At 41.9% G+C, this 23,636-nt stretch overlaps 1 protein-coding gene across 1 annotated transcript in view; it reads right to left on the reverse strand.

The window, feature by feature from the left end:
• Window positions 1-1,459: 1,459 nt before the first annotated feature.
• The window catches only part of LOC136443529 (general transcription factor IIH subunit 2-like), a 42,719-nt gene continuing 20,542 nt past the window's right edge, over window positions 1,460-23,636 (reverse strand). Inside the window, exon 17 of the mRNA XM_066440811.1 lies at window positions 1,460-1,575. The gene's annotated coding sequence lies outside the window, so the exon portion shown is untranslated. The remainder of the gene's footprint in view (window positions 1,576-23,636) is intronic.

A 23,636-nucleotide genomic window follows, 5' to 3' on the forward strand; every position in this document is an offset into this window, starting at 1 on the left:
CCCCGGATTCGAACCCGGTATCTCTGGGTTCTGGGGCCAAACACCCTGCCACTACGCCACCGCGACGCCAGATTGCTTGGGGTACTAAAAGACTGAGTCAGTCAACTGCCACTAGTCCCCTCTAGAGTACCTTTGACAAGTTAATGCTGTCCTCCTTCAGATCAACACTGAATTATAACAAAGGATACACTTCATTAAACCAAAGGTTTATCCAGGTCATTGGTCGATTTAATGATGGCCATTTTTCATACCTAAGAAATTCCTGAACATAACCTTTTGTCTGCTCCCTTGATTACGGGTCCTTCACATTGGAATGGGTTAGGAGGAGGGTCAAGTTATTTATCATGATACACAAGGGGGACAATATTTGATATAAATAACCGTCCATAATCATCATCATGTAACATGTACGTGACTGCCACTGTCCATTTTATAACAGTGAGAACTATCATTATTCTGTCAGAACAAACTGAGAATATAACGAAAAGAACATACACACAAATGGATAGGAGATTGCTATTTTACATAACAAAGCATAAATACTTTAATACTTGGAATGAAGATTTTCCAACTTGGTTTACAAGCTAATTCAAAAGACATGACATTGATGATAACTAGTGTCTCAAATATTTTCAATTTCAATAAGCATTGAAGTGTACTTTGTCTAGTTTGTTGGTACTTTGGGGCAAGTACCAAATGATAAATGTTTTTTTTTCTCCAATTTTAGTGAAGTAACCCAAATGGTTAGCTTCACTATTGTGATAGGGCAGGAGGAACTAAAATGATACTCTCTAAGCAGAGGAATGGCTACGACTGGTTTTTGACATGTTTTAGGCGTTTTTGTCGGGCTTTCTATTTTGTCCCATTTTCTTTATATTGCCTTGAAGCTCTAAAACGGGACTAGATAGAAAGACCAACAAAAACGTCTAAAAACACAGGAACTAGAATGATACTATCCAAGCAGAGGAATGGATCATACAGCTGGTTTTTGACATGCTTTTAGGCATTTTTGTCGGGCTTTCTATTCTGTCCCGTTTTCTTTATATCGCCTTGAACTTGAAAACAGGTCAAAATAGAAAGTCTGACAAAAATGCCTAAAAACATGTCAAAAACCTGCGGGAGCCTTACCTCTGCTTGGAGAGTACTGTAATTCTTGTTTCATTCACTGTAACTTTATGTTCACTGTTTTCATGGTCACCTCTGTACCGTGAACATGTCATCACCGTGAAAAAACCTATTGTTACTATTTATGATTCCTTCACACATCTGTTCTGTAAATCACTTGCCACCACCGTGAAGTTAAAGTTCAGTGAAAATGGTCATTTTCAGAATTTTTCCTTACACCGTGAAATTTTGCTGCCGTGAAGATAAAGGGAATTACAGTACTAAAATGAAACATGTCTGGGACATAACAAGGGACCCCCTCAGACAGTAGTACAGGTTCCCTGCAGGAAGAAAGATCTGGTCTGCTGACTGGACGGACACCATGCTGCTCAGCTCCAGGCTTCTCTTGACCGGGTCACTCACAGTTCACAGGATGTGTCTCCTCAGTACGGTACCCACTTCCAGAGTAGTCTGTGTTTTATAGAAAACAAGAAGTCATTGGAATCTTAATGTTGAATGCTAAACTCTGTTTTCTGAAGTGCAGGAATGCTACTCTCCAAGCAGACGTTTGGCTTCCGGTTGTTTTTGACGTCTTTTTAGATGTTTTTGTCGCACTTTCTATCTTGTCCCATTTTCTTTATGTCGCAAAGCTAAGAAAATGGGATAAATGGAAAGCCCAACAAAAACGCCTAAAAAGACATCAAAAACAAGCCGAAGCCGAACATCTGCTTGGAGAGTACAGGAATGTTTGTTTTGAAACAATTGCTGTTTGACCTCTCAAGGGACATACAGGTACACTGTTTGGGCAAACACTGGAACCATGCGACCTATGATAATCAAATTGAATTAAGATTGCAATTTACATACCAGGACTCCTAAGGACAGTTAGAGATTCATTGGTCAGTAAAAAGTGTCAGAATGACCTCTTTGACATCCACGGACAAGGAAAGCACCAGATTACGTGTGGGTTTGCGGAAAAAGCTGGGCTGTCTACCTGGCCTGGCTAGCTGGCCTGTCTACCCGGCCTGTCTACCACGTCAGGCTAGCAACCCAGAAACTCAGAAACCCCCATTCATATCCCCACAAATTGTGAGGCCCTAGTGCAGTCGCGCCCCCTAGCGGAACGTTTCCAAAGTACACCCGTTACGCTGGGCGCGTCACAGCACACGCCGATCGTCATTCGAAACCGCGATTTTCGTCCCCTCTTCTTGATTCCTACGAAGTTTACATGAATTGCTTCATCGTCTGAAAACGAACAGGTTGTTCCCATTCTATCGCCCTTTGTTTATGTTATCCAAAGGAACTCTCGAAAACTGCATTTAGCGAAGTCGCAGACGTCGCTGATCGCCATCTTACTTCACGTGACCATGTTCTTCAAGCTTGCTTCACTGGAGGGCGCTGTTTCAGAGTAGAGTAGAGTTGCCTCTGAATACATCGTTGTTGACAGGTTGTATCAATATCTAACTTGGAGCCACCATTTTACGTCTCTTCCGGCTCCAGCGTAGACACCCTTCCCTAACCGGTGTCTCCCAGTTTACAGGGGCATCCCGGAATTGAGTATAAAACCCAACTTGTGTGAATCTCAATGCGTAAGTTGTGGGACAGGGTGAAGTTGCGAACACAACGATACTAACAGTTTAGATAAACAAAGGAACCATGTCTCTTACGGTCGGGCCGACTGTAGGCGGGACGCGGACCGGAATATGTAACGTTCATACCACGTGGCTGTCGGCGGACGTTGACAGACTAAAAATTCATACATTTCCGGTCCATGTTTACCGTCTGCTTTGAAACAAGGCTATCTAAACAAACTATCTTAATACCCAAATAGGTATCTTAACACGCACGTTTTAATAAACAAGAAGGCTAAGTTTTTGGAAAATAAACATGCCTTGCAACGATTATGGTGTATCTATGGTATATCTTTTTATTGATAAATTGATATCTGATACAATGTTACACTATAATACGTTCTGTTTCTAACCTCTTTATTTTTTATTGAAATAAGGTGAATGCAGAGTTGTTGAACCTACAAGCACGACAAAACAATGTCTGGACGCTGAGATGACAATGACCTTCATCCTTGATCCTTGATACGGCCGTATCTGTCCTGCCCTGTCCAGAAAGTGGCCACGATCGGTGTATATTTCACAGTGTGCTGATTACACGGAACATAACGTAAACGGACAGTGAACAGGCCTAGGGTTCCTTGTTTTATCTAAACTACGCACAAAAAGTTCGGAAACTTAACTTTGGTTGATCATATCTCCGTTGTTTTTTTACCGATCTTGATGCATTATATATCATTATAAAGCTTGTGTGATTCCCTTTCTATGATAATAAACTTATTGTGATTGAAAACCCACGGAACAAGTACCACGACTAATAACGTGAGTGGGTCACAGATAAAAAGTGCCCAAAATTCCCTGTTGGTGTCATACGCGCGCTGTGACATCCTATTGGTATGGGCGCGGATGATGATTCAATATATTGTTTCCTCAGGTTCTAAGGTTATTTTTAGAACACAGACCACCCAAGGTTATTTCTAGCACACAGAACATCCAAGGTTATTTCTAGCACATCGAAGATCCAATTGCAGCATTTGGTGGTGGCAGCGTCATGGTATGGGGAGGCATTACCTCCAGGGGAAAGACAAGACTTGTCATTGTACCAGGAACCCTCAATGCAGAAAGTTATCGTGACACAGTACTTGATCCGGTGGCCATCCCTTTCCTTCATAACATGAGGCCGAATGACTTGCTGCAAGATGCAAGATGATAACGCCCGCCCACGCCGGGGAGGGATAATCGCAGACCATCTCCAGCATGCAGGTGTAGAGAGGATGGAGTGGCCCTCTCCTCTAAGAGCCCGGACCTGGACCCCATCGAACATCTATGGGATCAGCTTGGGCATGGTGCGTGCAAGAGTGACCGAGAGAACAACGCTAGCTGACCTAGGAAGACTGCTGATGGAGGAATGGGACGCTATCCCACAGCATCGCATTGCGCGACTGGTGACGAGTATGAGGAGGAGGTGCCGTGCTGTAGTGACAGCGCGTGGCTGGGCCACCCGTTACTAAGACTCCTTGCTAACCCGTTACCAAGACACAGATTGCTGGTTTTGATAAAGAATTTAGCTTTCATGAATATGTCTTGTTTATTCTTGTTGATTTTTCACAATACCCTCGTACAGAAGTCAATATCAACAGAAGAATATGTACGGAATAGCATGTTTGACTATAGTAAGGTAATCTGGGCAATTTATTTCTTCGACCCACTCACTTTAGCAGGCCTGATGCTCGTTTCATGAACTCGCAATCACAATAAGTTCGGTATCATTGGAAAGGAAATCAAAAAAGCTTTTAAATGATATGTAATACATTGAAATCGGTAAAAAAATAACGGAAATATGATCGACCAAAGTTAAGTTTCCGAACTTTTTGTGCGTAGTTTAATACATAGAAGAAATCTTTATTGACACGACAAAAGTACAGCGACTTTCGTATGGTCTTCTACAACTATACATGCAAAACAAGAAACAATGGTATACAAAATGATTAACCTCAGTACATGTATATGGATACTTCACTACTAGGGGGGGGGTCGAATGCAGAGTTGATGTATGTAAGTCTGCTTACACTTTCATGTCCATTTCATACCAGTCTCAGGCACGAGTGCCATGTTTATTATCAGCTTCTGCCAGAAGGTGATAATAAACATGGCACTCGTGCCTGAAACGGACGTGTCTGTCTGTGCGTGCGTGCGTGCGTGCAACTTTGCTGTGATGGAGATATAATCCGTCGTGTTGGTTGACAGATGGTTCAGGCGCCGGTGACAACATTCCCATGTCTTCAAATTACACGGGTAATCATTTACAGGGGCAAAGAGTAGACCGTTGTATACTGCCAGTCTGTACCTTACCTGGCATGTGGTAACTTGGCGCCACTATAATCCCAAGTACGTAGAAACCTGACCCCAACCCTGTGCGTTTATTTCATAACAGCTTGTGGGCCGGTTGAACGAATAAACAAAAAAGATGGGAGACTTTCGTCAGAAGTAGACCAGAATGACAATGAGAGACGTACGTCAGAAGTTGACAAAATTGACGATATCTTTCTAGCATGTACCATGTATACATATATGTTTCTATAAAACGTTTTGACAGTCCGACGTATCCACGTTATCATAAGTAGCGCAGGCATTAAAAGCCTAGAGTTTTCGTTCAGAATTCAAAGTCAAATTAAACCAAACAGGAAAGATATTTGCTGTGATAATCACTAATAACAATATTGCAAAGACCGCAAGGAAAGATTGTGCCCCGATTTCTTTTCAGCAAACTGCAGGAGACTCATACGGTATTTGTCACGTTTGTGTACGGCAAATTACGAAATTGCTCCATGCAACAGATGAGAACACACAGAGCGCAAAGGTAATAGTTAGGCCATGTGAGACCTGGGTCACAGTGTCAGCTAACTGCCAGGGGGGTAGGGAGGGTTCATTATTTGATTCACATAAGGACATTGTTATCTTATAGCCACACAAGAACAAAAGTATCAAACTGAATCAAATCTTTAAAGACTAACAGGCACAAATTCAAGCAATCGTTACAATGAAATGGAAAGTCAAGTTTATAAACAGTTGGGAAACTGGGAATCAGAATCACATTTTTTAGATTTTTGAAAAGAACACACATAATGCTCTCAACTCAAACAGTTCCAGTACTACAATGAAAAGGAAAGGAACATTTTAGTAACTCACAGTTAAAAAATCCCAGTTTAAAATCTGTATGTAATATTTTGAGACCACGGGGATGAATTGTAAAAGAGAAACTTCGTGGTAGTGGCCAGGTTCTGAAAACAGATAGGACATGTACGAAGCTTGTTTACAGGTCATTCTGCTTCAATATTATAATAATACTTTTTATCTTTTTTATAATACTAGTATGATGTGCTGAAAACAATATCTTTGATTCATATTGATAGAAAGAGGATCTTCGGGGATGTGGCCATGTTCTAAAACAGTTAGGCCATGGCTGAGGCCTTTCTATGCGAAAATAGTGAAGCTCCCCCACTCGGAGTCTAGAAAGCCCATTGTGGGAGAAGCTTCCCTATTTTCTCATAGAAAGGCCTCAGCCATGGCCTAACTATTACAAAGCATACAGGTTTGCGGGTCTGCGTTATAATGCTGGATATTGGCGCAGACGTTATAGAGGAACTTGTTGCTTCGTAACTATGGGATTGATTTCAGTTCAGTGACAAGAAGGCGGGGCCTCGCCCAGGCTTTCTGGCGTGGTGACCGGGGGGGTGACCTGGTGCACATCCTGGGACAGCTGTCCTGGGACGTCCCCGGCGGACGTACTAATTGGAACAACATACGGCCTGCAGGCACAGCGCCCTGCCTGGGTTAAACTTTGCTACATAAAAAGCTGTTGTTTCAAAGCAGACGGTAAACATGAACCGGAAGTATCAGTAATTTTTAGTCTGTCAGCCATGTGGTACATACGCCGGTCCGCGTTCAGAGGCAACGTACTGAAACAGCGCCCTCCAGTGAAGCAAGCTTGAAGAACATGGTCACGTGAAGTAAGATGGCGATCGGCGACGTCTGTGACTTCGGTAATGCAGTTTTCGAGAGTTCCTTTGGATAGCATAAACAAAGGGCGATAGAATCATGAGATGGTAACAACAGGTTCGTTTTCAGACGATGAAGCAATTCATGTAAACTTCGTAGGAATCAAGAAGAGGGGACGAAAATCGCGGTTTCGAATGACGATCGGCGTGTGCTGTGCCGCGCCCAGAGTAATGGGTGTGCTTTGAAAACGTTCCGCTAGGGGGCACGGCTGCACTGGGGCCTCACAATTTGTGGGGATATGAATGGGGGTTTCTGAGTTTCTGAGTTTTTGGGTTGCTAGCCTGACGTGGTAGACAGGCCAGGTAGACAGGCCAGCTAGCCAGGCCAGGTAGACAGCCCAGCTTTTTCCGCAAACCCGATTACGTGTAAGTAACCCTTTGGACTTGTAAGAGTCAGTCACCCAAAAACTGTGAAAGCACACTTTATCTCCCATTCTGACTGCCCTTAAAGTCAGATTCATTGGTCAGTAAATGTGTGAGAATGACCTCTGTGACACGGGCAAGGAAAGCACTGGACTAAATCTTTCTAGATTACCTGTAACCATTTGGACTTGTAATGTAAGAGTCAGTCACCCAAAACTGACCATGTGAAATCACAAGATATCTCCCATCCTGACTGCTTAAAGTCAGGTTCATTGGTCAGTAAATGTGTGAGAATGACCTCTGTGACACGGACAAGGAAAGCACTCGACTAAATCTTTCTAGATTACCTGTAACCATTTGGACTTGTTAGAGTCAGTCACCCAAAACTGGAACTAAACCATTGGACCTATGATAATTGAACTGAGATCATTGCAATTTACATGCCAGGACTCCTAAAGCGGGCGTCACAATTCATGTGAGCATCGGCCGACTTTGTAAATCGCCCGAAGCTCGCCGAATTTCAAAATTGCCCAAGCGTCGACCGTATTTTCCAATGAAAATCTCGGGGGACGTCCATCGAACATTAAAAATCCCCCATGAGATGGTACCATCTCTTGGACAAGAACGAAGTCAGTATCGACTAACCTGGTAAAAGGCCACCATTTGGATCAACTTTTATTTCTAAATATCGCCCGAAGCCCGCGTAATCGACAGAACGCGGGCCACACATTTGAAGCTTGCCAACACGTCGGCCGAGCTGAATTTGTTATTTGTGACGGGGGCTTAGGGAGTCACAGTTAGAGATTCATTGGTCAGTAAAACGTGTCAGAATGACCTCTGTGACATCCTCTGACAAGAAAAGCACTCAACTTAATCTTGCTAGATTAGCTGTAACCATTTGGACTTGTAAGAGTCAGTCACCCAAAAACGACCACATGAAAGCTCAATTCATCTCCCGCCCTGACTTCCCTAAAAGTAAAGAGAAGTAACACAAGAAAAACAGTGTCCACTCTGTCACTAAGTACCGCAGGTTATCTTCAAAGGTTGGCCAAAGCTGACCAGAGTTTGGACTGCCAGAAGCCATGAAGGCCTTTGAAACCGATAAGCCTCTAACTGGCTTATCTTTCCTTTTCTTTGCCTACAACTTACACCAAAATAACGGGCAGGAAAGACTGCGGTCTGTGGCAAAGTGATGTCCTTGTTGTAAAGGCTAAATCAAGGCAAGTAATTTTAATCTTGGACAAAAGACGAGAATGCAAACATGTACAGGAATTTGCGGCATGCTACCTATGACTTTTATGTTGAATAACGTATGTACAGTGAACTGAAACAAGGTTATAAATACCACAGTTTGAACCAACGGCCCTTTTCTTTGCCTACAACTTACATCAAAATAACAGGAAACACTGTGGGTTGAGACAAAGTGATGTCCTTGTTGTAAAGGCTAAATCAAGGCAAGTAATTTTAATCTTGGACAAAAGACGAGAAAACAAACATGTAAAGGAATTTGTAGCATGCTACCCTTGACTTTTATGTTGACTAGTGTATGTACAGTGAACAAGGTTGTAAGTGCTGAAACGCATAAGGCAAGTAGTACAGTCTCCTGGCTCCCGGGAATCGAACCCGGGCCCGCCAGCACACAAACCCAATGAACTTACCACTAGGCTAAAAGGTCTGGACCAGTTAGACTGGTCAGTAAGTGGCACTTGAACTACACTGTTAACAATACCACAGTTTGAATTGTTGGATATGGAGCATTTTCAGAGGTGTTTCTTTTTAATTATTCAAAGTAATACAAGTAACATGAAATGGCAAGGCTGCAATCTATGGCATTTCTCGTAATCGAAGAGGATGACGTCATATGACTCATCAACAAATTCAGAATATGTTTGGCAATGGTGGTTCCACAGCTATGTGCCTCTTTATATTCAACCATCACATCTTGGAAACCTGCTCTTTATATCACAAGCACAAAAAGCACCTTTAATACCTTCTACTTATCAATCAAAGCATGGTCATAGTCCATTGATCTAATTAGTAGTTCATGGTGTCTTGATTTGTTAAACCCCACCTGTACAAACTTCACTGATCCTAGGGCAACACGAAAGAAAAACTTACAAATTCAACACCACAATTTCAAAGGCCGTAAGTTTACTCAGTCTTTGCCTGTTGAAAGGCCCTTAAAATCAACACATCTGTCCATGATAAAGTTTCCTTTTTTGCCTGTTCTTCTAGTTCTACTAGAAGGAAATCTTGGCTTTAATGACTTAAAGTAATCAATAAAGCGCTAACGAGCCGTAGATAAAAGACTAATTGTTCTAGATAAAGACAGTAATATACTAACTGTAAATGCATTTAAGTTCACGTGGTTTTTATTTTGCGGTAGGGAGAAAATGGAGTGTTCGCTGTGGTTTTGAGTTCGCTTTTGAAATAATAGTAGTGCTACAGTCATAGGTGGGTAAAAAGTTTACTGTGGTTTTAAGTTCGCGGTAAAGAGTTCACCATGAAAACCGCGAACATAAAACCACTGTGAACGTTTCTGCATTTACAGATAAACCAATTACTATCAATCGAAAGATGTCTGCCAATATGGGGTGACCGGTTGAAAGTGGGTTAAGTAACCATCATTTACAAGATCAAACAGTGTTGGGGATGTGGATTACTTTACTCTTGTTTGATGTCGTCAATTCAAGTGCTATTAGTGGTTTGTATTACAGCACTTGGAATTCAAGTAGTAGAGTGTCCATATCATACAACCATTATATGCCTTATTGAGCATGTTGAAACTTAAAACAAGTACACTGTATATGCAACAACTTAAAAGCTTTTTTTATGGTGTTGAGTATTAGCATTTGATACACTCATATCCATTATTAGTATGAATTAGAATGACTTCCTACATATAAGAGCATAGCAAACATCTGAACAGGCTGAAATGATCCACCATTAATTTGATGTAAGGTACTAGACTATAATAAGTAGAAGCTCCCTATAGGATTTGTTGTACAGCACTGTTGGAAACGTTGTTACTAATTAAAAGATCTTCTAGGCAAACCCAGCTACTGCTAGGAAGCTATTACACCTTAAGTTTACACATTGTAACCTCCAATAACATTCATCTGGCCGGTTTCATAAATCCGCCACTTTTAAAAAACAGCGTGTGTGAGAGATCTCTAGTGCAGCACCCCCCAGTATGCACAGTTTAGATGTACAGGAGTGCATTATACTGGGGGATGTTCGGTTGGACATCTGTTTGGACGTATCTTTTCAGGGTGGCGGAATTATGTACTCTGTTAGAATTATGTTACACCTAAAGCTTACACATTGTACATATCCAACTTCAATACCATGCCCTATTGTCATCCACACCATACTGTAAATGCAGAAATGTTCGCGGTGGTTTTATTTTTGCCGTTTTCGTGGTGAACTTTCAGCGCAAACTTATAACCGCCGCAAAACGTTTTGCGCGAACACTCCATTTTCTCTCTACCGCGAAATAAAAACCACGCAAACTTTAATGCATTTACAGTATATACAACCCCACCTCTGGAAGTACATTGATAGACGTTTTGCTCTTTTCTAATCTCCACAAAAAGTGTCTCCACAGATTTCAGCTGAACAGACGTTCTGGAAGCCACCTGTTATCACCTGTTCCATCGTCCTGGCGACGCGGCTGCCCCTTTGGCAAACAGCAGGTGTTTTCTCAGACAACAGCTGGGGTAATTTGCACCTGCTTGTGTCTACACAGGTAGGAGTGTCCGTCACCCGCTCAGGTGAACCGCTTATTTACCTGGCGGAGATTTGGGGACAAGAATCCGTACGAGATACGGTAACCTGGCTTGGATCTTGGAAGTAGTGGCTTGTTGACTTTTTAAAGTGCCGATATTTGAACAGTGCACAATGGCTCTTTTAAAAACAGTATCTGATGTAGATTAAACTGCTCTCTAGATCTCTTTCCTGTCTCTAAAGCATTACACTGATAACTTTGCTGTAATGCTAAACTGAGCTACTGTATAAACAATATGTCTATTTGTAAGTTCTACACTTCAAAGAGCTTTAACCTAGTTCTGCTAGATCTTTCCTTAGTCACTGATGAAAGAGAGCGGATGCTGTCTGAAACGTCTGACTGTTTCAAAATTTTATCCAGTTGCTTGAGTAACTATTTTTGGCGTATCTTATTACCTGGATGTCTAACCTTCATCAACGTAGCTTTTATAACTAAGGTTTTGAGATGTTGTTGATGAGTGCCATTTCTCTAGCTTCTAACCTTTCTTTCTTATTCAATATCTGAGCTCTCAAAAACCCCAGCCAATGACTCTCCTTACAGACAGACTTGCCAGGTGTGTTTGAACAATCTTGAGCAACATTTCTTAATCTAAATCACTGCCAAGAAGCAAGGACGTTCTTCAACATTCTGTCAAACAGGTGGCCAAGGCGCTATCTGCAAATATCACACATGTTGGTTTTGTCAGTTTCACAAACCTGTTCTATTTTTTTTCTTTTTATTTCTCATGTTTTCTCTGTAAAAGCAGGGCTTTGTCTTCTGAAACACCTTGTGGAACATTTCAACAACTAAATACGCAGATGTTTTTATTACCTGACAGTTGTTCTAGCTAATGTGTCACACTACAGGCATTTCTGTCCACAGGTAAAACTAAACCGAGTTCCCGGCTATCCTACCCATGCATTCCTACAGTCCGGCCTTGTGGGAGCTGCCAGAAGGCTTCACATGGGGGCAATAGGTGCTGACAGAGTCTCTACATGTGCTACACCTACTGGGGGCTGCTTGTCCTTACAGCTTTTGCTGGGCACCATCAAAAACTAAGGTGGCATGCCGCAGCACTTTTGGGGTGTCTTGAAAATACTAGTGTTAGGTGTGGCTCTTAATTTTTTTTCCAAGTACCTTTGTACAAGACGGTAATTTATGCAAAATTTTATGACGTCATGATGGCGTTATCAATGATTACAGGACCATGCCCCTTTTTTACAAAAGTGGTTCCCCCTCCCTAACGATCCAATGTACAAAGCTAATATCTAAGTCAAAGATGCATAATTATTAATGGTGATCTTGTTCAATACACAAGAGCTTTTATTTGTGTCTTTTGAAATTGATTTTTGATAATTTTTTTCAACAATTTAATGAGACGACATTCGCTGTCTTTCGTCAGTTGCTTGAATAACTGTCATTTGGCATGTCTTTATTACCTGGATGTCTAACCTTCATCAACATTATTCTTCATCAGAGGCGGCGGCATGAAATTTTGAATGGGGGGGCGACATAAGTTGAGATGTAATTTCACTAAGACGACCCCCGGGAAATTTTGAAATCTAGACCCTCTGAAATGCTATTTCCTGCATTTTGAGAGACAAATTTTGCTGGAAGAGTAAGCTAAGTTTAATGACATCTCTATTTGTAAAAAAAAAATGCAGAAAGGTTTCAGCTTGATTTTGGGGGAACGGCGCCCTCCCGACATATTTTTTCGCCAGAGGCACGACATGCTCCCACAGGAAAATTTAGAATTCTTGACCCATTGAAACACTATTTCCTGAATTCTGAGGGGCAAATTTTGATGGTAAAGTAATTTAAGTTTAATGACATCTCTATATGTGACAAAAAATACAGAAGGGTTTCAGCTTGAGTTTTGTTGGACGACGCCCTCCCGACATATGATTTTTCCGCCGGAGCGCGACATTGAAAACTTTAAAGTTTTGATCCATTGAAACGCTGTTTCCTGAATTTTGAGGGGCAAATTTTGCTGACAAAGTTAGCTAAAACGGTTAATGATACCTCTATATATGAAAAAATACAGACGGGTTTCAGCTTGAGTTTTGGGGTGCGACGCCCTCGAGCCCTCCCGACATATTTTTCGCCGGCGGCAACGTTCTCCTCCGGGAAAATTTTCAAATCTTGACACCCTGAAATGCTTTTTCCTGAATTTTGAGAGGCAAATTTTGCTGATAGATTGAACAAATACAGAAGGGTTTCAGCATGAGCTTTGGAGGGCGACGCCGTCCCGACATATACGCCGGCGGCGCAACAATCCTAGGGCGCAACAATCCTAGTATGCTAACGTACGTCAGAGAAAATTTTGAAATCTTGACACTCTGAAACGCTATTTCCTGCATTTTGAGAGACAAATTTTGCTGGTAGAGTACGCTAAGTGAAGAAAATCTCTGTCAGTGAAAAGATTCACAAGAGTTTCAGCTTGATTTTTGGGGGGGCGACGCCCCCCCGACATATTTTTCGGGGGGGCAGCCGCCCCCCTTGCCCCCCCTGTGCCGCCGCCACTGTTCATTTGCAGAAATGAAACAAAAAAGATATGAACTTCTTTTCCTCATTTCTGTGAATGAAGCAGACCTACATTGGTCCTAAATTTATGATTTTTCTCACATCAATCAACAAAGGAAAATATGCAAATGGTCATGATTCCAAACTGTACATTTGAAACATTTAATCATAGGCTGTATGCCTCGGAGGGAGTGTTTGTACTATAAATATACATATACCAGAATATCAGCGAAAGCGGGTGGGCGGATGCCGAAGTTATCCGAAAGCCGACGGCTTTGGGCGCCCGAAGGCGAATTCCTCAGAGCGGCTGTCGCGCAAGGGACGACAGGATGCCGACGGGAGTATTTCCATAATACAATCGGTCGGGATGTCTTACGCAACTGCTCAGCGGGGAAGAAAAACTCGCTATTGATTGAGTCTGCGGAGCTGGGGCCTAAAGCCCATGATCTAATAGGCAAGACCATCTCTAGATTTCAAATCTATTCTCCAGAAGTAGAATAGGGAGTGATCTTGACCTTGGTGTGGTTCCATGTACCATCCCATAGCGCTGGTAAATGTGTAGAGGATGATTCCACAGTGGTCGGTTCTTGCTTGACTTATGTTTCAACATTGAACTTTTGAGCCACACTTGGCCACCAACACAACACAACATGCTTTTATAGTAGGTCCAGCCAGGCCGCCTTGTACATGCAAATACACAAGGGGTCCTACAAAAGACTTGTTTTGTCTGACTTTTCACTGAGGGATATTGCAAATGAATGTTCTACAGATTTCAAAGCTTTTTCGAATGTTTTACGACTACTGCAAATGCAGAAATGTTCAAGGTTTTCACGGCGATCGTTTCATCGCAATGTTTTAAGTTTAAAAAACCACCGCAAACATTTTTGTTCAATACTGTAGGGATATGTGACTATAGCGCTGCCGCAAACTTCAAACCACCGCAAACACTCCATTTTCGCCTTAGCGCAAAATAAAAACCACGCAAACTTAAATGCATTTGATTTTCTCCATCTCAATAGTAAAATTTGGTATAAACTAGAAAAAAGAATCTTGATTTCTTTCTCTCTGTATTTTGCAGAATTATACTACAAAAGTCAAGAACATCTGCTTAGTGAGTAGAAAGTCCTCATCTGAACATTGGCAACACAGTAGGACGACAGGTCTGATTAGGAAACCATCTGGTCACAGATAAAATAGTGCGACCTTGTGGTAACCTTGCTCGCACCTGGCCTTGTGAATCAGGCATGTCCTGACACCTGGCAGACACCCACCCGCCCCTGCGGCTCTGGAATGTCCGCCACACCAAGAGTCATGTCATCAGGGGTGTAGGAGGCTGAAGAGTCCTAAGAGAAGGTCTGGATGTCACTGTTTTTTGGGGAGCACACCCAAGCCAAAAAAGCCAGTGGGAATGGCCCGTGTAACCATAGGCTGTAGGGCTCGGAGGGAGTGTTTGTACTATATACATACCGTATATATACCGAAATATCGACGAAAGCAATGTTTGTGTTGTACAGAATATATACAGTATATATACACCGGAATAGCACGAAAGCGGGTGGGCGGATGCCGAAGTCATCCGAAAGCCGACCGAGCAAATTCCTCGCGTAGCGACAAATGAGCGATATAGATATTTTGAAGTTAGCTCAGAGCGGTTGTCGTGCATTGGACGATGAAGGGCCGACAGGTGTATTTGCATTACTATCGGTCAGGATGTCTTGCACAACTGCTCAGCGCCGGGGAAGAAAAACTCGCTATTGATTGAGTCCGCGGAGCTGGGGCCTACAGCTCATGCTGTAACAACATGCAACAAGGGAGCACACCCTAGCCAAGAAAAGCCAGTGGGAATGGCCCCTCTAACAATATGTAACTGCGTTATTGAAAAAATTATTGGCGAAGTCGGACGGTACATTGGCCGATGGTCGCCAAAAGTCACAAAGGGGCGTCCAGGTGTGTCGATGTTTGAAGACTGATTTTGCCAGACACCCATGAATGAAATGGAATAATCCAAAATCCAAGAAACTCAGCTCCAAAACATTTTGCAAGTCAATTCACCATTTGCTGACCCTCCAGAATTTACTGAATTTGCCAGACACCCATGAGTGAAATGGAATAATCCAAAATCCAATAAACTCGGTTCCAAAACTTTTTGCAAGTCAATTCAGCATCTGCTGCTGGCCCTCCTAAATTTACCGTTGAGCATCACCAGGTTCCCAAAGTAGACCCTCCTAAGAGGGAAAACATTTCAATCCTCCCTCTGTAAATTTAAAGAAAATACAGGACTGGTAGTAGGAAACCTAACTGTTAAGCGTATCACTACGTTGAATTCGCTTTCTGTTGTGGGAAGTTTTGGAACATTTTCCTGCCTTTAGACATGTTGTACCTTCAATATGACTTATGTGAATGCCCTTAGTCCTTTGACCAAATATATGGGTCAGCTGCCAATCAAATGTCCATAGGTAGTAATATCAAGTTTCTTTTAAGTAATAACTCCCCCTCCCCCTCAAATTATCATTTAAAAAAGGCATTCCAGGGCAAACCATACTTCTCTTATTGGAAATGATAATTTCTTATTTATTACAAGCACATAAATCGTTTCAATCATTCACTGCCCATGTTTTGTTCCTAATTCTGGCATCTAAGGTCCCTTTCATGATGCAAAAATCGAAACTGTTTGATTCCTTTTGGCAGGCCAAGCCAGATTATTTGTGAACATGAATGCTCCAAGTCCAACGAATTAAACCATTTTCATTTTTCAACAGCAAAGTTCTTTATTCACAGCCAAGTGATTACACCGTCTGTCATCTTCATCAGAGCAATACTGATTATGATTTTTGTACCATGATTTGTTTTCATTTCAAGGCATCCTCATTTGAGGTGAAGCATGATGCTTTTTCAAGTAGCTAGTGGTAGTGTAATGCGGCTTCGCTACGGCTCGCGTTTTTGGCCAAGCACACCGGGTCACCCCTACTCTTCTCGATAAGTGTGTTGGGTTCTTTTACGTGCAGAGGTTTGAAGCTTGAGGCTAATGCCTGAAGCTCCCTCATACACGGGGCCGCCGACTTTACATCACCATCCGAAATGACGAATGTAATCCCTTACAACATGTCCGAGCTGGAGCCGCTGAACAGGGCCTAAAAGTTCAAACATTCCTGCTGCGATGTGTACCTACCTGAAGTAGAATAAGTGCTGACTGCTGTGTGGCCCTGTGTATCACCATGACTGCAGTACTAATCACATGGGACAGTTAAGCTTCACCTTCTATCAGTATTAGACTACAGTTTTCCTTCCCACTCCAACTTTTCTGTCAACTTGCATCAGATAAAACTTCCTTTCTCCATTCTCCAGTTGATGTGGGGGCTTTATAATGAAGGAACATGGGAATATGGAGGGTACACACTCTTTGTTACAGTCTCAGGGGTAAACTGATAAATGTTACAAACCTTTTAAAAAGCAAACTGAACTCAGGATGGCTGTGCCTGCGTACCATGACAGGATATCATGAACATAAAATCAAAATAAACTTTCCTCATTAATTATGCAAACTTGCTACTTATTTGCATAATTAGTATACGATCTTGTCAATCATCACTCAAGCTATCTACATACCAAATATCACGACAATCCGTCAACCCCTGCTTGAGTTATTCGCTTTCAAAGTTTGAAACGAAATTGGCTCCTGCAGTTTAAAAAAAGCCGCTAGGTGGCCCAAACCTACACAACATACTCTCCCTCCCAAGAGCTATCTACCACTCAAAAATCATGACCATAGCATGTCCATGTGCGCTCGAAATGCATTCTGAATATTCCATGGAAGCCTGTGTGATACAAATAGAACCCCGTGTGATACGGAAAATTATCACACGATGCGGTACACCCGTATGGAACGTTTTCTCGGCCCAGGAATGACATAAACCAAGGTACAAACTTTCCCTCAGAGTCTGTTTTCATGTTGATACATCAAGCATTATTTTTCTAAATCCAAGAACCAATGAATCATGTTGGTGTTGCCCTAGGAAGAGAAGCATTCCGCATGTCTAGTTTGATATGTTCGATGGTTTGTCCCCAAGTAGAGTTCAAGTCCGACTGTACCCGACCTTGACACTATCTATCAGCTGTGCTCATCCCTCCCCATCATTCATTCATCCACCAGCAGAGTTCCCACACAGATAAGGCAGGCTTCCTGTGATAACCACTCCCCTGATGTGGGTGTGATGTGAGCCACAAGTGTTTTCGGGAGGGCCACCAATTTCTACTAGCACTTATTCGGTAATCCTTAACTCATCTTAAAGCATTATTGACAAATTCTTCATTTCATGTACTCGTACAAAATTGCGCAAAAGTCAAAACAAAGCATCCGGTTGTGCCATGGGCATTAGGCCTCGAAATTGTTGTTGGGCATACACAAGTGTGGGTTGGCGACAAAAAGGAAATGGCGCAAAATAGAAAGCCCCACAAAAATGCTACAAACAACTAAAAAACAGCCGGACCCACTCGTCTGCTTGGAGAGTAGTTGAGCAAGGGACTAAGTCACCCGACAATGGGACCCCGCTGTCTTCTGGAAACGCCCCCGTCAGCGCTGGGTTGTATTTCCGGTCATCCCTTACGCTGAGTTAGCCCTTCTTACGTAAAAAATCATGCTACGCTCGCTTTGGCACCTGCTCGGGTGGAACTTCGGCATCAACCCGAGTACTACCGAGCACCGCTTGGGTAATCCCTGCGCCGAGTATTTCATTTCGGGTCGCACTCGGAACTTTGATACCAACCTGCCAGGGGCAGTTTAGCACAGGCTATTCAGCGATAATACCTTGGCCTACCGCCTATGGTTGTGCTGGTGTTCACAGCCAGGTTCTATAAAATGTGAAATGATCATTTTTACAGCATACTAGTATTAGGACAGCTCTATGTGCCAAATCCACCTCCAGTCAACCTAAAAACCACTCCAGCAGTGTTTCCCAGGGCCTTTAACTCCGATGTACAGTTGCACAGTTACAGGGAAATGTTTCTACACACAATGGGAGGTATCACCGATAACACCGGGTCATCATTTAACAGAACTACAAGCCGCAATCCTGGGAAACAAAGCTCTATCAAGCTGGCTGGCACTGACTGATAGCAGCTGGGGGACAATACAGATACCAGGTGAGCCAAGGGTCGGATCTGCATGGGGTTTACAAGTATGTCTGTATGGCGGGAAGCCAGAACGGACACCTGCTAAACTGCGGAGTCGTTCTATATCAGTCCAAGGATGTTATATTGAAGTAAGATGTCCTTGATCAGTCGGAATAGATAAGGTCTCATTCATGAGTTTTTTCGCCCCATAGGCTTGTTATAATACGTGCTTTACGTCTTCGTAATGAAGCTATACAAAATGCACCAATGTTATTCATTTTATATTGAGAACATTTACCCTAGATCATGTAAAAAAATTGCCAACAGTTTCACTACATCCAATCTCTTTTTATAGCAATTACAAACTGCACTTAGCTACAAACCCAAAAAGGCACTTTCCAGCTGAAGAATGCACGACCGCATCACGCACAATGTCGGGATGTGTACCTCCGACCTCGCGCGCGGCTGCCGAACTTAACCTGTTAATTTCTTCAGTTACAAACAAGCTTTCACCAGTTTGACGCTTGAGATCAGTTGGGCTGGCTAAAAGAAATTTCTCACCGATATACACACACGTTCATGCAGCCGTTCATTTTTTTTGGTACGGATTCTTTTAGGCTACCCACTCGGAGTAATACAGGAATGAGACCATAACATTTACCAGTATTTGTTTCATCAAGGACAATTTACAGATCCTTGGTTTCATTCGAGCTCTGATCCTTGAAAAAGCCACACACAAGATGAAAACTAGTCGGCGTGGGCTCGAATAAAGTTCTAGACAGAAACTATGTGGCTACAGCGTCTTTTCTGAAGGTACGGCGTGTGTGTGTACTGTGGGCTTGAGGTTGTCAACTACTATTTGCCTTTGGTTTGGTTTGGAGGACAGGAGAACAATGTCCAGACTTTGCATGATGTACAAGATGACTAATAAACTTGTGGACGTACCGACTGATAAGTATCTAATGCCAGCTCAGAAGAGGACTAGAAATAGTCATGCTTTTAAGAGTTATCAGCCAAGAATTGATGTGTTCAAAGTTTGTATTTCCCGAGAACCATAGTAGAATGGAACTTGTTGTCATCAAGTACTGTAGGAGCATCTTCACTAAGTAGCTTTAAAGAACGGTTACAGTCAGATATGCAAAGACTACGTGTAACAGACCGTTCGGTGTAATATGACCAGCTGCTGTCGCGCCGCGTGCCTGCGAAGCTGGTGTGTTACCCCTAATGGCGGTTATACCGGCTATATAGATACAGATACAGGTTTCATTGTGTATTACCGGTACTGGAAATGTGTGTCAGTATAAATTGACAAGTTTCCGTGATAGAAAGAAGTATTCCTTGAAGCAGTACTGAAAAAAAAAGTTTCTTTTAATATGTAATATGTAAGATGTGGTATTCTTTCACATTGGCAATCCAGACAAACAGTATCAAACTGAACATATAGCCTTGTGAGGGAAGATACTACATGTACATGGTATCATCGTATATGTAAAACAATCTACCTTTAACTTTGACCTGCTAGTTTTAGTGTGCAGTAAGCAGTACAAGTTACAACAAGCAGGGAGAAAGTTAAGGCAAAGTCTTGTGCTTACTACAGAAAGATTCCTTTTCATCTATATCTACTGTACATCTCTTAACGTCAATTGTAACAACTAAAACTCTTTCTTAAGGTACCACATGGCCTCTTAGACAGCTTCAGATTAAAGCCCTTTGATTGAACTGCAGTTTAAATGTTATCTCTTTCAGCCAAGATAAATTGTTAAAGAATACCAGGAATGTGCTAACAAAATTTCTGGGTTGTCCTAAAGTCCAAACTCCACATGTTTGACATGCCTGAGTCTCTATAAACTAAGCCACAGACATTAACATAGGGTTTGTGAATCCTTGACTCTTCATCTTCAAACATCTAGAAAAATTCTCACCTGTTCTTTTATATTCCCATGGGTAAGGGATGTACCTTAAAGGATTCTTGGACGGATGAAGATGTGGGTAAAAGTTGAATCAGCAAGTTGGAAATAAGACAAAAGACACTTTCTGAGAAGAAATTCTGCAGATTATCCAGACAAATTCTGTCAATCTAATAAGTCAAACTGATAAGAAACAGAGCAAACGTTTAGCCTTTTCTCAGGATGGTATTAAGGACGTCTGCAAAGGAGGCTAATTTTTTAGGGGTTGCCCTGTTTTTTGACTTGTTTTTAGGCGTTTTGGGGTTTTGAAGAGACAAAAAAAGGCAAAGTAGAAAGCCTGACAAAAACGCCTAAAACACATTAAAAAACAGCAGAAACCACTCCTCTGCTTGGAGAGAATGCCCCTGACACATACCACTGTTCTCTCCTTTGGACAGCCGACTCCTCTGGTAAAATATCCCACCGTATTTTGGCCAATTTCTACTATTTACTATTCTTTCAGTCCACAGAGGGATCTAGTAGAGATGGAATGGAGACATCAACATAGCTGGAATCCAGACTATGTCTGAACACCCTTTGTTTGTAACCTGAAGACCCATCAGGAAGAACACAGCATCCCTTGGATTAAACCTCCAATGTCCTTAGGCCATGTTGATTTGATTATATGGATGACATCCGTGCGCGCATCAATTTCCTTAAATGAAAAAAAAAAAAAACGACTACGTATATTGTATATCGCACAAAGTAGCTGCAAAATGATCAAATACAGCAATGTTCGCAGTGGTTAAACCGCTTTATGTTTGCGGTTTTCACGGCAACAGTTTCACCGCGAACTTAAAACCACCGCAAACATTTTTGTCCAATACTGTTACAGTAGCAGTATGTGACTATAGCGCTGCTGCAAACTTAAAACCACCGCGAACACTCACTCCGTTTTTGCCTTAGTGCAAAATTAAAACCATGCAAACTTAATTGCATTTACAGTATATGCCGTAAATTAGAAAAACATTGGAAAACAATACTACATTGTACTGTCGTAGAATGCCAAAATCAGTTCCAAAGTCAAAGAAGATGATGTGAAGAAAGTGAAAATGAAGAATATATTATTCGCTATTATACCTACCATACTCTGTGTGTTAATCATTTGTTGAAACTTCCCGACCACGTAGATTTTATAATTAAGGCAACTTTTTTTTTTTGCCAAATTTTTTTTATTCACACGCTCGCATCAGTTTTTGGGGTTCCCAGAGGATGTCATCCATATAATCAAATCAACATGGCCTGACAGAGATAAAGCCATTCCATGGGCAACTATGGGACCTGGATGTATTGATGTAAACAGATAATTTTGCATGTCTTGTCAAGACAAAATTTCTTTTGAAGAGCACGGACATCGTTAAAGCATTTTTTTTAGATAACTTATTCCTTCGAGCATTTTTTGTGTGATAATTTATTCCTTAGAGGTGAATATATGACTTTGATCTGAGATCTAATTCTAATACTTTGTAAGAAGAGATTTGGGAGATTAGCAATCAACAGAGGTAAAGCTAAGATGCCGAGATAAAATCTCTAATCCGGAGTGTCTGGCTTCAGAGCTGGATGATCTAAAGAAGTCATCACCAGGGACATTCCAGCGGTAGATTATGGAATTTTGGTGCAAGAAAGGTCAAGGTCGAAGAGATGCCCTTGAAGCTAAATTAATGGGACACAAGAGATTTCTATTTCTGGGCTACACTAGGACAAATGGAATTACAAGTATGAATCCAAAAAAGGAAAAAAATGGACTCTTTAAAATGTGCATGATCTTGAATACATGCCTGGTGTTAGCAGTACATTGTTATACTTTAACTCTCTATGTTACTGAAGACATCTTTCTCCATCTTTGTGTTTCTCTGTGTGTCATTAAGGCCACACCAATTTAATTTCTTGGTTAACGGATTTAAAAAAAAATTTAGCACAAGGACATCATTAAAACAGAAGGCTGGGGTGAAAACTTGCACCTGACCCTGTTCACTCCCTGAAACTCTGTGCACCAAAGTAAAAACTTTCCTCTGAAATTCTGTTTTCATGTTGATTTTCCAATCTAGCATCTTTTTAAAAATTCTGTTAACCAAGAAATTAAATTGGTGTGGCCTAAGGACAAAGTATAAATGTCCTTTATCACTTTCTTGATTTCTAGTTTTGCCTTTTATTTCAAAGATGCTCAAACCTGGTCTTTAGTTGTTATTTTTGTGTTGAAAAAAGTTATAAGTAGTACACAAAGTTCAAAACCACCTGTGAAGTACTATAATTAAACCATTCCTGGCGGAGAGAAAAAGAAACAAACCATGGGATGTCAACGATACAGCTCACTTAGGATTAGTTGTGTACCTTTAACACCAGTACTGACACATAAGCCTACTTGACATTTAGCCCTTGTAAAACAGAAGAATGCCAGAAATGTGTGTTTATGAAGTTTCTCCTTGTGAAAGAGGCTAGACACCAGATAGCCTTTCTGGCCTCTTTGGCTTTACCATTCTTTACCAAGGTTATGAGCCTGGGAGTGATGATCACTGTACCGCATCTGCTGTGGATGGACAAAGCTAACCCATGTTTTGGACCATTACGTTACATGTTAGCATTATAACTGGCATGATCGCTATATACAAAATCTACAACATTAAACAAAGCCTTCAACAACAAGGCACACTGGTTTACTGACTGTGCTCCTAACGTTTTGAAGCACTTTGTTACAGTGGGGTTCAAGTGCCACCAACTGACCAGTCTAAAAGGTCCTGATGTGGTTAGTGCGTTGGGTTCATGGACTGGCGGCCCGGGTTCGAATCCCAGGAGCCAGGAGACTGTACTACTCGCCCCTTGTGTGGGAATCACTGAAACACGACGAAAGTAGTACAGTCTCCTGACTCCCGGGTTTCAAACCTGTGCCAAACCCGGGAGACCAGCTTATGACCCAACACACTAACCACTAGGCTAAAAGGTCCGGACCAGTTACACTGGTCAGTTGGTAGCGATGGGACCCCACTGTTACAACTTATATGTAACTTAATTTTCACATCATTTAACTTTCTGCTACAAACATGTAGACTGTAATGCACAAAGATTAAATATTTGGTCTTTCACCCCCTCTCCTAGTATGTCCCTAATCTTGACCATGCCTACTATTGTATAGCCTCCTTCGCAGACCTTCGCGGTGCAACCAAAGTTTACTGTTTGGAGAGAGATAATTTGCGATTTTCAA

This window comes from Branchiostoma lanceolatum, chromosome 10 (genome assembly GCF_035083965.1).
Source record: "Branchiostoma lanceolatum isolate klBraLanc5 chromosome 10, klBraLanc5.hap2, whole genome shotgun sequence".
Lineage (NCBI taxonomy): Eukaryota > Metazoa > Chordata > Leptocardii > Amphioxiformes > Branchiostomatidae > Branchiostoma > Branchiostoma lanceolatum.